Below are 14,101 nucleotides of genomic sequence, written 5' to 3'. Positions count from 1 at the left end.
GCTTAAAGCCAAACCCCATATCTGCTGAACTGTGCCAAAGCATTTGTATAATATTTGAAGAGGAGATAGTTCTCAGGGTTGACTGGTTTTAGCAATGTGCAAAACAAAGCTGCACTTGTCTTTGGATGATTGCTTAGAGTCCCTGGAGGGGTCTCAGAAGTTTCTGGGCTGATTTCCAAAACACCTGTTCTATTTTGGAGAGTCGTGCTTTGTGCTCAATATGATGAGGCTGTTCTTAAAATCTCAGTTGAAGAAAAGGCATGTAATTTGAAGGCTTAAAAAATAGCACTCAAGGCACATTGCAAACAGGCAGCTTTATGAGTGGAGAGAAGCATTCATATTTGTTGGCACATTGGCACATATTTCTGTGTTATCTATGATAAGTAATTAGTTATGTACTTTTCTGAGATTAGTGGATGTCAGTGACCACAGCAATGCATGCAGTCATGAATACTTCATGTCTGGACTTGGAAACCAAAAGGGTCCTGTAAAGTTATTTATTCAAAACGTGTTTTAATGCACAGTTTTGAGATCTCTTAAAGAATCACCTCGATTAGGTCAGTATTTCTCTGCTTATCTGTAATGGACCCCCAGACACAAACATAAGGAAGTGATAAGTTGGGGGTGCTGCAAAACACAGCAAGTTATAGAAATGCTTATCCCTTAGAGATTGAATCAGATATGTCAAATATCAAAACATTAATAACAGAACTTTTGCAAGGAGTGATTATATGACACAACATTACTCGACAAAAGAAACTTCATTAAAACCCATATTCTGCATTTTGTTTATTTCCTGCGATTTTTAGGAATTATACATGTTAAAAGTTACTTTTAATATCGTATCATTGGTTTTCATTAGCTTCATTTTATATCATTAGCTTCTGTCTTACTCCTTTGAGAAATCTGCCTGTATTATTTCAAGAGTACTGTATGACTATCACAAATCCAAGAGAAATAAGGTGACCTAAATTATATACAACCATATTTTAGAACTAAAATAGTCAGCTACACTCAATAATAACAGTAATCATATTTGTACTTAATTCTGTACTCTTAACATAGTGAAAATTGGGTGTTTTCTACTATTTTAAATTATGAGATAATCTCTACATATATACATATATGAATTACATCTAATAGACCAGAAATAATTACCTGACCCTGGATAATAGAAAACCCTCTGTGGATTTCAATTCTCAAGATAATCTGATGTATAATCTCACTAATGTATAATTCTGTAATGAGTCTGTTTTAATGAATACACAAGGTACAATGATTATGAAAACTTCTATGCCATAATTCAAATATATTGAGTATCATGACCTTGTATTTGCTTGAAATATAGTCACGGGAAGTTATATTTGGTTCAAAATAATTTGCTCAAGCCTCTCTTCTAAGATTGTACGCCTATGAGTGAAGAAGTGATGATGACTTCTCCTTCAGAAGCCCTACCTTACTCATACCTTACACATTACTGCAGATAGAAAGAAAATCTCATAAATGTAATTGGGTAATGTAAATGCAATACAAAATTCCTTTTTTTTAGCCAGAGAAGTACAGTATCAAGTGGAATATGTACCTCATGAGTAAAGTAAACATTATAAATGCCTGTAGTGTCTAAAGATAAGTGAGCCAACAAACGTAAATTAAAAGCAGTGATAATGCCTTTTCAGAAATTGTTATATATAAACTTGTAAATATAATGATAGTGGATTTGTATCACAAATATTTGAAGTGTTCTTTACATTTTAGGTTTTGCTTTTATACTTTTAGAAAGAATATAGTTTGAGTATTTGTGACTGAAATAGGCCAGTCACCTGAATTCTTTTTTTATGAGGACTTTCACATAAAAAATAAGTTATTTGTAAAGGTTTCTTAAGTCCTAAGTCTGTAGCTGTCGCATAACTAAAACTGAATCCATGAAGATAGCAAAAGGGAAAAAACAAAGAGAGGTCATCTCAACTAAATCGAGATTTCTACCTTAGTAATAACAATCCCTCCATTTTTATATGTGAAAATTTTTGTTTCTTTATATAGTGCAGACATTGTGTTTATTAAAGGCTGTGGACAATATAGTTCAACATAGAAAAGACCAAAAGAAACAAAAACAGACAAAATTCTGGCTCTCACAATAAAACTATTATCCCTGTGACCTTCATAAAGTCATTTTGCAGATACCTCAAAATCTCCATTGTTTCATAAAGGGACTGTACTGGTTGGTTTTGTGTGCCAAATTGACACAGCTGGAGTTACCACAGAGAGAAGAGCTTCCCTTGAGGACATTGCTCCATGAGATCCAGCTGTAAGGTATTTTCTCAATTAGTGATCAAGGGATGAGGGCCCAGCTCATTGTAGATTGTAACATCCCTGGGCTGGTAGTCCTCAACCAACTAGACCCCACCAGAACTCCAAGGGACTAAACCACCAAGCAATGAGTACACATGGAGGGACCCATGACTCTAGTCACATAGGTAGCAGACAGTCGCATTGTCCAGCATTAATGAGAGGAAAAGCTCTTGGTCCTGCGAAGGCTTATTTCCCCAATGTTGAGTAATGCCAGGGTGTTGAGGTTGGAGTGAGTGGGTAGGAGTAGGAGCCTCCTCACAGAAGTATGGGGAAGGGGAAGGGAGCATGGGAATGGGGAATGTGATAACATTTGAAATCTAAATATATAAAATATTAAAATAATAAAATTTAAAAGAACAGGGATCTTGTAAGAAATTAGAATCTGATTTAAAAAAAAAAGAAAGAGAAATCAGGCTTAGCAAGCCAGGGGAAGCAAGTCAGTAAAGAGCACCCCCTCCATGGCCTCTGCATCAGTTCCTGCTTCCAAGATCCTGTCCTGTGTGAGGTCCTATCCTGATTTGCTTTGATGATGAACAGCAGTGTGGAAGTGTAAGCTGAATAAACCCTTTCCTCCCCAACTTGCCTCTTGGTCATGACGTTTTGTGCAGGAATAGAAACCCTGACTAAGACAGGGACTAATGGTAATTTGTTTTGCCCATTGCAGAGTGTCTGGCAGGAAGCAATGCAATTGTAAATGACAGAATGAATAAATGATAGACTCAAGGCCAATTGCAAATGAATTTTTGCGGCATATTACCTATCCTCTCTGGAATTGCATGACAGAATAGCTTCAGCACATCTTCCACTCACAACTGAGCAACAAATGCTATGTAAGTTAAACCACTTCCATAACAGAAGAAAAGCAAACACACAAGAGCAGATTCAAGCTCTCACGTAACAACGTAACAACATACATACAACATAACATAACATAACAGCAGTGACCCTTATGAACTTCAGAAAGTCATTGGTCCCAACTATGCCATTATCCCATTTTTTTTAGGGAGAGGCAGATCATAGTAAACCACCAAGACTAGATAAGATTGATGAAGCTAAGAAGTGCATGCTGACAGGAGCCAGATATAGCTGTCTCCTGAGAGGCTCAGCCAGAGCATGACAAATACAGAGGAAAATGCTAGCAGCAAACCATTGAACTGAGAACTGGATCCCCACTGGAGGAATTAGAGAAAGGATTGAAAGAGCTGAAGAGGCTGGAAACCTCATAAGAACAATAATGCCAACAAACCAGAGCTCGCAGTGACTAAACTACTATCCAAAGACTATACATGGTCTGACCCATGGCTCCAGACGTATATGTAACAGCAGATGGCCTTGTTGGACACCAATGGTCCTGCCAAGGCTGGACCCCCCAATGTAAGGGAATGTCAGGGTGGGGCAGGAAGTGGAACACTCTTATAGAAGAAAGGGAGGAGGATGGGATGGGGGGTTAGGTCCGGGAAACCAGGAAAGGGAATGACATTTGAAATGTAAATAAAAAATACTCAACTTAAAAATATATATGTAAACCACATTCCTCTTTCTACTCATACTTAGTTTTTCATTATAAAAATTTAAGATGATATTTAGGAGCACTTACTCCTACCCAATCTGTCAGTGCTGTAAATGAATTACATTAAATATTTGCACATCCGATGTGGTTCAAAATCCTGATGTACATTTTCCATGGAGACAATTTTTAGAAATAGGCGCTAGAATGGATTATATTTATTACAGTATTATATTCAAATATGGATTCATGTACAGTTCTTCAACACAATCAAATAAACAATCAAATAATTTCAGAGCAGCTAAAGACCTGATGGAACTCAACTCGCTTTCATCTTAAGTACACAGCAAATACACACTAGGGTATATTTAAAAGAAATAAGTAAATGTATACATTTTAATAGATGTATTTTTCAATGTAACTTTATGAGAATTTTGCATATGCCCGCATGTGCATGCGCACACACACACACACACACACACACACACACACACACACACACACCTTCCACAGTGTTATTTCAGGTAAAAATGTCAGACAAAGCAGACTATTTGAAATGGCTAAACATATTTGAGATTTCAGAAAATACTTTGAGACCACAGCATCTCTCTAATTGCCATTTGCTCTTAAATTTATATAGAAAAAGACCTATTTCCATTTTTAAACTGTCATATCGATTTTTAGTAGACATGTTTTATTTGAGATTTATTTCAATAAATACCGTGCATAAGTAACTCATTTTCTGTAATATGGGAAACAAATCACCCTGGAACTTGAACTAATTCCTCAATATTCTGTCTTTAAGGGCATCTTTAATCAACATAAAATAGGGCACATATGTTTTCTCACTGGAATGATTTATGAATTTTGATTAGATTAATTCTCATATTTTATAGAATCCTGGCCTCTATGTTGACAGGCTTGTTTCACCTAAGTAAAAATAACTTCCAGGTGTATTTACCCTGAGAGTCCTGGGCTCACTGGTTTAGCTTTGATACAGTTTAGTTCTGTAGACATTAGGACAAATTCAGATTTAGGTCAGCTAAGAGCCAGTGAGTCAGACTATACTTACAAGATACGATTTACAAGGGCACATGTAAGTCTGATCTTTCATTGTCAATGTTTTGCTATATATCCATTAATATGGAAGAGATTATAACAAATTCACATATGTACATAGAAAAAAACAGATTCTCATTTTTAAAATCTCTTGATTATACCACATGAATTATTAATGACCGACTTTCCTCAAATACTATTTACATTTTATAATTCACAGCAAATTCCCCAGCGAGTGATTTTCTTTGCTTGCACTTTCCATTGTTCTGCACTACATATTTCCCCCGTGTTAGTCTGAACCTCACTCAGCTTGTGTGCAGACGTGTGAGTTCAAAAGTTTAAGAAACCTATTAGATAGAAAAATTGGTTAATGGCAGTTCTAAAATAAATTCTAGTCTCTCACTAGGACACATAATAACTAAAATCCCACTGCCTAGTGGTAGTTCAAACATTCCATATAAAGATGAATTAGTACCTTTGACTTATGAAAACATTGGCATTTTCACATTTAGAAATATGATTTGCCCTTTGCTGTAATTACAAATTCTAGGTGCTTTGTTGTCTTCTAATTTACTTTTAAGAAACATGACAAAGGTAGAAAAATGGTATCAGTGCATTTGTGAAAGTGTTAGAGCTCATGATATAAAAGAATATTTTTATATTGTATTACAAATGTGATAGTGATTAGGGAAAATGCATGCGTTTCAAAGGTATTAATGTCTGTATTTAACATATTAAAAACGATTAGGATATATATTTAATAGGGGAAGTATATCCTTTCTCGATAAGTACTCCTTTGCTCTCCAGGGTTAACCACTATAAACTGCTACCTCACTCTACCTGACCCAAAACCTCACTTCTCCTCTCTTCTAAAACAGGCTAATCTTGTGATATTTTAATTTGTCATAGTGCAATCCTGTACTGTGTGTTTTATTGACATTCTTTTTCCCAAACACGATATGCTGGAAGTTATACGTTGTGATGAACATAGTAGTAGGTCTGATTTCAAATTGATGGACAGCAATTTGTAGGTGAAAAGATAGCAGTGCTTATACCCATTGATTACAGATTGCCAGTCACAATTTTCAATTTGCTGTGATAGTAATAATATTCTTTTAATGATATTACTGTAATGATATTTCTTTTTTATTTTTTTGATTAGTGCAAGAGTAATGACTGAAGGAGAAAGTACAGCCAGAGCACGGGGTGATAAAAGGGTGAATTTTCCACAACAGCTAGAAAATTGAATATTCATTTCCCGGTTACCTTTATAAGTAAAAAATAATTCTAGGAAGAAAAATGAATAGAGTTAAGATCTGGGTCCGACAGCATACACCTAACTCCCAGAACAGAGTGGGTAATACAAAATGTTAGTTCAAATTTGAGGACAGTCTAAGCTACATGGTGAGCTCATTGCTAGCCAGGGCTATATAGAGAGACTTTTATCTCAGAAAACAAAACATAGAAACAAAATAAAATAAAGAGAGAGAGAGAGAGAGAGAGAGAGAGAGAGAGAGAGAGAGAAAGAGAGAGAGAGAGAAATTTATGAGAAGTGTGTGTCCTGGAAGCTGAGTATCTTGAGCACATGAACTGATTATAAGACTGATTAATGTTTGATAACAGAGGGATTGTACCCACATACTGAATGAGTGGGCCACCCTGCTGCATGAGTCTTTGTTAATTGTATTCTTGCTGTAAATGCTTAGAACACACAGAATATAAAACAAACTTAACAGTTGGCAAATAATGTAATTTTTGATAGACATTCTTTTTGCTTTCATCAACAAATTAATCTTTAAGACACAGTGAATAATTCCACGTATTGGAGAGTTTAAAATGTTACCATATATTTTTAAACTCTCAACTTTTTGTTCCCCCTTATAAGTGGGTCCTGGATGTGAAAGGAAAGGGAACTGGGGAACTGGGGTGGGGATCCAGTATGGGGGGAGATATAAGGGAAGGTCAGCTAGCCAAGAGAATGAATGTAAACATGCAGCTGCTAGGGGTGGAGGCAACCTCTAGAAAGTGCCAGAGACCTGGGATAGGGAAGGCTCCCAGGACTCAAGGTGGGTGACCTTAGAAGAAATGCCCAACAGTGGGGATATGAACCCAGAAGAACCCAACACCAGTAGTCAGACAGGATCCTCAGTGGAGGGAAATGGACACCAATCCACCTACAAAACTTTCAACTCCAAATTGGTCCTGTCTGAAAATATACAGGGACAAAAACAGAGCAGGTACTGTGGTGATGGCTGAACAGTGAGTGGCTCAACCTGGGATCCATTCCAAGGATGGGCACCAATCCCTGACACTATCACTGATGCCATATTGTGCTAGCAGACAGGAGCCTCTGATAACTGTTCTCGGGGAGGCTCTACCAGCACCTGACTGACAGATACTCACACTCAAGATCTGGACTAAGGTCCAGGAACTCTGGAAGACTTTAGGAAAAAATCAAAGGAATTGAAAGGAATGGCCACCCCATAGAAACACCAACTGTGTCAACAAACCTGGCCCCAGAGACTGATCCACCAACCAAAGAGAACACATGGGCTAGTCCCTGTGTCCCAGTACATAAGGAGCAAAGGGCTGCCTTGTCTGGCCTCAGTTGGAGATGATGTGCTTAGTCTTGTAAAGAATGAATGCCCCAGGGTAGCCATATGCAGATGGGGAGCACCCTCTCAGAGGCGTAAGAGAGGGAGGATGGAGGAAGAACTCTGTGGGGGGGAGGAAGGGGCAATATTTGCCATGTTAATAAAATAATTAATTAAAAAACTGTCACCTTAATTTCATCCTTAAGGACTAGCAAGTTTCTGGAACCTTCAGTGGTTTTGTTCAGATACATAGCACACTTTTCACAACAAGATGACATTTGTCCAAATGTACATTAGTATCTGTTCGTCTACAGCCTTTGAACACAGAAGTGTATTCTTTTAATAGAAAACATGCACACTTCTAGTCATGAGCTTCTTTTGTAAATATATACTATTGTGTATATGTCATATATATGTTCTATATGATACTCTTATATATGTGTATATGTGCTCATATGTATTTGAAGTGAAGGGCACACACACACACACACACACACACACACACACACACACACACATATATATATATATGCTACAGAAATTTTAAAATGGCAGTACTTGGCAATGAAGTTGCAGAAGAATACATCTCATTTTACATACCTAGAAATAATCTAGACTTTATGCTGTTGATTCATCTTATTAGAAACTCCATTAGAACAAGGAGAAATTCCTTCCAAGAGACATTCACTTCACATATTTACTTAGAGTAGAAAATGAAAGGAATATAGTTGAGAGGTAGCAATACTATTATTTGAATTTAAAATCCTCCCCCAAATACACATTCCAAATTTATTCTGCCATAGTGATCTGAAATGAGTTTCAGCTATGGCATTGCATTAGAGTTAATTGGGACTCTTAAATATATATATTCATGTCCAGTTCCTTACCCTGTGCCAAGTAAAGATTAATCAGCAGGGAGAATCCAGGCATTTTTTAAAAATTCCCATGGTGATTCCAAGAAGTAGCCCATTCTGGGAGTTACTGTAGACAGTAATCAGCTTTTAAAGAGACAATATCTACCACACAGTTACAGCAGAATTTTCAAGAACCCTTTGAAGTTACTACAAGTCCTTCACCCCTCCCACTTTTTCCTTTTCTTCTTGTTCTTTTACAAATCCCAACTTTTAAAGCATTCTCCTGGCATTTGAAGTCATTTGCATTTCTTCAGTGCTCAGAAAAACTGGTTCTTTTTTATTTTCTTCTTTTATCACAAACCTCCTTGCCTTAGCAGTGTCTGCTTTTAGGAGTGTGACCTATATAAGCTAATTTACTCCCCTTAAAATTATTTTGCATACCACAAGGGAAACTTGTACAATTATAGAAAAACTGTTTCAAAGTCTATGCATCCCTGCCCTGTGGCATATGTTGTAGAATGCCAGTGAATTTCTCCTATGTTAAATATTACTATCTCTCTCACACATCCACTATAATTTAATGATCAACATCCAGATATATGTTTCTAGATATGTATGCACTCCTGTTTAGTTTTAAGCAGTGACCATATGGAGATAGAAGGCCTTCCTTTTGATTTCATCCCTACTTTCTAGCTTAATCTCATTGAGGTAAAGAAGCTCTTGTCAAAGATTCCTTTGAAGATAGTTTAATACTGCTTTGCTTCAGATGTATTGTAGTGAGAACATAGCATGAGTAGTAGAGTTTATTCATAGATATGCAATTCAACTCTGAGTTTTCCAAATTCTTTGATTTCTATATATTGATATTTTATGATAGTGCTTAGATAATATACTGGCGTATTTATTAATTTAGTAGCAACCTTTCATGCCCACATGTGCTCTAGGCAGGTTAAGTATGTTCTCATATATTCACTCAATTCTTTACTTCCAAAGTTTAGTTAACTTTCTATTTTAATGTATTTTAATGTAGAATCTATTCCATACAAAAGTCTCATAAAATTCTTAGAACAATAGACTAGATCTGTCATTTGATATTCTTCTCCTGAATACTTTCTGAAGTGGTCTGTTATTCACAGTCAGGTGGAAGGCAGCTCAGCCCTGGGATTAAGAGACTGGCTTTTGAAGTCAAACCACAAGCATTTTAATTCCGGCTTTGTAAAGAAATTTAGGCAGAGTATTTAACCTTTGTTGTCCCAGAGTTCTTTAAAAAAAAGAAATAATATATTCAATCCTAGTTAGTAAGGGTTTAATGCAGATGCAAAAGTAAAATTATCAGATGGTCCTTAAAACATAGAAAGTTCAAAAGAACCACTACTGTTCCCCATATCAACTGCTTAACACCAAGTGTGTGATGTAAAATAGGTAATTAATTCTGATTTATCATATTTATTATGCTATTTAAATTCATTATAAAACATGTTCAAGTTTTGGTTTAAGAGATTCTTGTAACCTCCTACTGTTTTTTTTTTCAATCACAATAATAAAAGAGCAGGCATAATTAAAACATTTTAATGGTTGCCTAGTTTAATTGGAACAAGGCAAAATATATTTTGGTAATAATAATAAAGTGTTACATATCAGTTTGCTAAGTGCTAATCTGTCAAAAATCACAACTCCAGTATATTTTAGAAAGAAACTGGATTTCCACTTATTGGAGTGTAATGGCTAATATACGAAATAAAATTACAAATTGAACTAAAGTAAAATTTATTTGATTAAGATGGATGATACATTTCTCTAAACCAACTCAAGAAGAACACAATGTAATTAGAATAATGAAGCAGGCATATAACAAAAAAATACATTTTTTTCAGGAGCAGAAAGTATATTAATAGCAAGCAATATAGATGAGTATCCAAAAGGAAGCTACTTTTTCTACAGAGCAAGACTATGCTGAAACTATAGTAACATATCCAATAAAAGTGTTTTATGAGTTTACTGCAAGCATAGTAACTAAACTGGATTTTAAGTAAAATTTAAAACATTCTATCTCATGGAATTGTTAACAAGTATATTTTTCTTTTAATTAGTGACTTCTTTTTCCTCCTGTTTCCTCTCCACCTCCCCTCCATCCACTCCTCCTCCATTTCCCTTCAGAAAAAAAAGCAGCCCATCCATGGATATCAATCAAACATGGCATAACATGTTGCAATAAAACAGGGCACATCTTCCCATACTAAGGCAAGCCAGAATGAGGGGGAAAATAAAAAGGGGTCTCCAGACCAGAGGGGGAAAATAAAAAGGGGTCTCCAGACCAGGCAAAAGAGTTTAAAATAGGCCCTGCAACTATAACATATATGGAGAGGGCCTACATCCGTCTCATGCTGTCTCCTTGGTTGTCCTTTCAGTCTTTGTGAGCCCCTGGGAGCCCAGGTTAGTTGGTTCTGTGTGTTTTCTCCTGGTGTCCATGATCCCTCTGGCTCCTATTTCATCCCCTCTTCTGAATTTCCATCCACAGATAAACTAGTGGAGGTTTACTCGATTTTAGGTTATAGTTATTCCAATCGTACAAACTGATATGGAAGCGTCTTTGGTTAATTATTTTTAAAATATAACATATTCTATAATAATAAGTGATTAAAGTTACTTAATGTAGATTTGAGGTTGTTTTGTAAAATTCTAAGTGATACCATCACTAAACTCCATGCCGTGAGTACTCAGAACCCTCCTCTATAGTACTGTTGTGTTGTGTTGTGGTCCTCTTGCAGTCTTCTGCACTCTAGTGCACTCACGACAGTGGTAACAGGGGCTATCTGGAACGCTGGTCTGCTCCATGAGAAACAGTAATTTGGAACACAGTTAATTATCTGCCCATGACCCATTACTACCCAGGGGAAGAGTCACATATACTTCATTTAAACCAAAAATCGTTCAATTATTAAGGTTAGTAAGGGATGAATCTCTGAAAATTACCCTTCCAGAAAAAGAGGAACCAAGTCACAAATGCTCAGAGCAAGTTTTTGATAGAGACTCAGAGGATTCTGCAAGTAAATACAACCTGAAAGAAAGATCAGAGCTCTTGTTCCCAAGGCTAATCCATGTCCATTTCCCAACTGAATACAATAGTTATATCCTCCCCCTAGACATTATGCAGCTACTTCTTTCCAAATGATTTTATGTAAATAACAGAATTTCAAAACAGATAGAGCAGCCTTTTATTGAAGGAAGATGTCGGCTACAAATGTTATATCTATAATAAAGTCAATGCTTGGAAACAAAGCTTCAAAGGACTCCCCTTTTCTCTCCAATATTGTCAATGCAACTGCTCCATTTGAGTTAAAGGTGATGCGAAGTACTATTTCCCAAACCTTAGTGATGTCAAGTATTACAGGAAATCTAGTCCATATTGGATAAATGGATCAACAAAACTCTCCTCTCTCAGAGGAGAGCACGTCTGTTAGAACATAAACAAAGGAAGAGTTTAAGCCTATTGTAGAGATCTGCATGGAATAAAAGTACTCCTCAAAACGTTATTTTTCATTGGCAATGCACATGGCCCCAAATGGAATGTTAGAGAAAAAATAAAAGAGTGTTGTTTCCATGACTGCAAATGTGTCATTCATTCTGGTACACCGGTGCTGTCGTGATATTTGTAATTTTAAAGTATATATATATATATATATACATATATACACTATATATAACTATATGTATATATACATATGCATGCATGCATATATACATAAATACACACCTATCTATCTATCTATCTATCTATCTATCTATCTATCTATCTATGTATCTGATAGCCCAGAAAAAAGAATTTTTTTAAAAAAATGGTCAGATATTCACTATTGTAGATATCATTAAGAACATTTTGAATCATAGGAAGATACCAACATTATTTTGAAAGAATTTCATTACGAACTGAATAGGTGATCTTTAAAACACAAGAGATTTCCATGGAGGAGTTAAATTCCGATATGTTGATGATTGTCAGGGAGTTTGAGGTGGAGCTGAAAGATATGATTGCGACATTGCAATCCTATAATAAAATTTAACACATAGAATTTGCTTTTTATTGATGAGCAAAGAAAGAACTTTTGGAGGAGGTAAAAGTACTTATGGGTAAAATTTAAAAAATGTTTTTGAAATGAAAGCAAATGTTTTGGAATATGGCATACACTTATAGGGAAAAGACATCAATGTGTTAGTGAAGTTTGACTCCTACCATGAAGGAAGACCCACTGAGGCAGTGACAGCAAACAGAGCCACAAACTACAAAGGATTCATAGACTAAAGGCTAAAATTAAACTTTTTTCTTGTTTGTTCAAAGAAATTTAAAACATCCAAAGATTCAGCAGCTCTAACTTGGCTCACATCAATGTTAACAAAATAAAATATGATCCTCCATCAGTGGAAAGTTATAATTTGTTTAACTTTCTGATATTTTATCACTTTAGGCATGGACATTTTAAGTTAAAGACAGTTAAGTATAATAGTCCATTTATAATAGTTCATTTAAATAATGATAGAAATATAACTTTTTACATGAACTAGAAAATTAAGGCAACTGGTATATATATATATATATATATATATATATATATATATATATATATATATATATATATATACATACTGCATTCCAAACTATAATCCGGTTAAGACAAGGCTGCTCACTCTCTCCCTACTTATTCAACATAATACTTGAAGTACTAGTCAGAGCAATTAGACAACAAAAGCAGATCAAGGATACACAAACTGGAAGGGAAGAAGTCAAAATGTCACTATTTGCAGATGATGTGATTGATAGTATACATAAGGGACTCAAAAATTTTACCAGCGAACTTCTACAGCTGATAAGTAAGTTTATTCGTGGCTGGATATAAAAGTTACTCAAACAAATTTACACAAATGATAAATGGGTTGAGAAAGAAATTAGTTAAACAACACCCTTTACTATGGTCATAAATAGTATGAAATATCTTAGTGTAAGTCTGTCCAAAGAAATGAAAGATCCATATGACAATAAAATCAAGTCTCTGCAGGAAAGAAACAAAAAAGGACCTCAGCAGATGGAAAGAGCTCTGATGCTCATGGATTGGTAGGATTAACATTGTGAAAAATGGCCATCTTTCCAAAAGCAGTCTACAAATTCCATGCAACCCCATAAAATTCCAACACAATTCTTCACAGACATGGAAAGAGCAATTCTCTACTTCATAAGAAAAAACAAAAACACAGTATAGCAAAAACAATTCCCAACAATAAAAGAACTTCTAGGGGAGACATCATCACTGACCTCAAGGTGTACTATAGAGCAGTATTAATAAAAAAAAACAAAAAACTACATGGTATTGATACAGAAAAAGACAGGTTGATAAATGAAATAGAATTTAAGACCCAGAAAAAAAAAAAAACACACACACCTATGGACACTTACTTCGTCTTTGACAAATAAGCCAAAACCATACAATAAAAAAGAAAGCATCTTCAATAAATGGTTCTGCTCTAACTGGCAGTCTGGATGAAGACACTGCAATTCTACCTCATACTCATCAGAACAGCTAAGATAAACACACACACACACACACACACACACACACAGAGGGGACAGCAGATGCTGGTGAGGATGTGGAGAAAAAGGAAAATTTCCTCCCAGCTGGTGGGATTGCAAACTGATATAGCCACTCTGGAAATCAGAAAATTGGAAATAGTTCTACCTGAAACCCCAG

The 14,101-nt window shown here is 35.6% G+C and overlaps 1 protein-coding gene across 3 annotated transcripts in view; it reads right to left on the bottom strand.

Annotated features, from left to right (window-relative positions):
• The window catches only part of Ncam2 (neural cell adhesion molecule 2), a 487,041-nt gene that overhangs the window by 326,664 nt on the left and 146,276 nt on the right, over window positions 1-14,101 (bottom strand). The window lies entirely within an intron of this gene.

Source organism: Rattus norvegicus, chromosome 11, assembly GCF_036323735.1.
Source record: "Rattus norvegicus strain BN/NHsdMcwi chromosome 11, GRCr8, whole genome shotgun sequence".
In the NCBI taxonomy this organism is placed as follows: Eukaryota; Metazoa; Chordata; class Mammalia; order Rodentia; family Muridae; genus Rattus; species Rattus norvegicus.
This window is presented reverse-complemented; position numbering and strand designations above follow the sequence as displayed.